The sequence below is a fragment of the Bombus terrestris genome, unplaced genomic scaffold (assembly GCF_910591885.1).
Source record: "Bombus terrestris unplaced genomic scaffold, iyBomTerr1.2, whole genome shotgun sequence".
In the NCBI taxonomy this organism is placed as follows: Eukaryota; Metazoa; Arthropoda; class Insecta; order Hymenoptera; family Apidae; genus Bombus; species Bombus terrestris.
In genome coordinates this window covers 47,501-50,000 of record NW_025963548.1, presented here as the reverse complement: position 1 = coordinate 50,000, position 2,500 = coordinate 47,501, and the positions used below count along the sequence as shown (strand labels likewise).

Here is a 2,500-nt window from a genome sequence, read left to right as displayed (position 1 = left end):
TATTTAAAAAAAAACAATCACCTGAACGGAGATGTGTTCTCTTTCGTCGATTTTTCACGCTTTGAGTCGTCGCGATCGCCATCCGTTCGGAGGAGATCGCCGACTTCGAAGCCTCGATGTCGTGAGTCGGACACCCGTGCCGTCGCTAGAGTTTTTTCAAAGCTCGGCTTCTGGATATTGGGAGGAAAGACCGCTCGAGGCCGAGGGTCGCGCGAGTCCCATCGAATCTTTACATCACCCGAACGATGGAGGCGCACGCTCTTTTTCTTGAATAATTGGACGAGAGGAATGCGTAGTATCGTATTATATACACACACACACATATATATATATATATATATGGGCTAGCCACCGTGCGTATTTCTTCGCGAGATCGTGTGCTGAACAGAGGATTCAGAATCGGGTGTTATATCCCCGTCGTTTCCTGACGAACGGAGCTTCGATCTCGATGGTTGTTATATATCATAATGTACTTTTCGCCCGGCCGGCGGACGCGCGTATCTTCGCGCGTTCGTCGGATTTCATTTTCGAACGTTTTCGTGTCGTCGATCTTCCGGCGACTTCTGCGCGTCCGATTCCCGTTGGTCGGTCGTGTCGGATCTCGGCTTCGCTCGAACCGAGTATTAAGAGTACATGGAGTACAAAAGTTTTAAAAAATATATAAAAAGATTACCCTGAACGGTGGATCACTTGGCTCGTGGGTCGATGAAGAACGCAGCTAATTGCGCGTCAACGTGTGAACTGCAGGACACATGAACATCGACATTTCGAACGCACATTGCGGTCCACGGATACAATTCCTGGACCACGCCTGGCTGAGGGTTGCTCACGTAAACCTAAGACTGCTTGCGTTGCGTGTCGTTCCTCTCGATCTGTCTCTCTCTGTCCCTTGGTGCCTTCGATAACCCGCCGTCGTTCTTACGATACGTAGAACGTTTCAGAGTCGGAGGAAGCGCACGAAGAAGGATACGAACAAGAGCGGACGCGAGAGAACGTACGCGACGTACGAGCGATTGTTGGACGCTCGTCGGCGTTCGTCGCGGTCGTGCCGAGACCGTGCAATTCGTACGCATGCTCGATATATAAACTATCGTGTTCACGGGAGACACTACGAAATTCTACCTCTGTCTCTCTCTGTCCCTTGGTGCCTTCGACAACCCGCCGTCGTTCTTACGATACGTAGAACGTTTCAGAGTCGGAGGAAGAGCACGAAGAAGGATACGAATAAGAGCGGAGAGAACCGTCACGGACCTGCGTGAGTGCTAGCGGCGTCGTGAGTCGTTCTTTCGTACGACCGCCCGCTTATGCACCGCTTCGTGTCGGTTATCGAATATATTATATATATATATATATATATATATACGTAGTGTTGTCCTCGTGACCGATTTTTTTTTCATATCAGCAGATTTGCATACGTTTGCAGGTTTTCGATGTGCACGATGTCCGCGCCCCCGACGTCGTCTTAAATGAATATTATTTTGGCGAGACTGAGAGAAAGCAAATATGGGAACTCGGTCGAGAGAGGAGAGAATGAGAACAGCCTCAGATAAAAGTAAACTTGGTAACGGTGCGGAATTTTGCCGTACAACCGTCTTTTCTTAAGACGTTTTACTCGAATAGCCCCAGGGATCTAATGCCCACTCCGTCTCTTCGTGCGTAGAGATATACTCTGCACGCGCGCGAGCGACTGACAACGACGAGGACCGTCGCATCGATGGGTCGTCGTTGCGTTTAATATACTCTGTGCTTGTAATTTATCCCCGAAAGAGAGCCGTAGATCCGGGAACGCACACGTGATTTCTTCGAACGCTGATGACTTAGGGAGATGATCCCCAGGCGTTGCGCGGAGATCGGAGAGTACGCGTTACTTGTATCGGGACGAATTTTCCCCGTCGTTCGCGTATCTCTCTGCCCGCCGGCCCTGGCCCAAAGCCACGTTCGTCGGAAATCGTACAAATCGTGTGCGAACTAGCGCGTGTCTATGATCGGCTACGGGTGTTTTACCAAGCTCGAGGTGTTGCGCAACGTTTCCGTACCTGACGAAGATGCGCACGAGAGTCCGTTACAAAGTCGTTGGATGGTCGTCGTCGTCGTCGTGTCAGAGAGAATCTCTGGACACGTACAGGAGAGATCGTAGACGAGGAAGATGACGATCCCCTTTGGCGAGGCTGGAGTGAAACTTTGATTTAATTAAAGACGAGGTATACACGCGCGTACGACGTGATAGTCGTGCGCGCGTGTGATTTTTTTTAAGGCAATTCGGCGCTACAAGTACTGGAAAACAGAGAGTGTTGGTCATCCCATGCCTTTTCGGCGTCTATCGCTGGACCGCGCATCCTAACGTCGACGGTCGTCCAGTCCCCGAACACACCACAGTGTACGTCTCGCTCGCTTTTCCACTTGCGTGCGTTCCCGTGCGTTTTCGTCGTCGTCGGTACAGAGCAAAGAAACTTTGACGTTTCGATCTCTGTGCCGGCAGAAAACAAGGAACCGCTGGAAT

The 2,500-nt window shown here is 50.7% G+C and overlaps 1 non-coding gene across 1 annotated transcript; it reads left to right on the top strand.

Annotated features, from left to right (window-relative positions):
• The first annotated feature begins 670 nt into the window (after window positions 1-670).
• On the top strand, window positions 671-825 carry LOC125386957. The gene has a single exon (XR_007227559.1). It is a non-coding gene; the product is annotated as a 5.8S ribosomal RNA (ribosomal RNA).
• The last annotated feature ends 1,675 nt before the right edge of the window (window positions 826-2,500 follow it).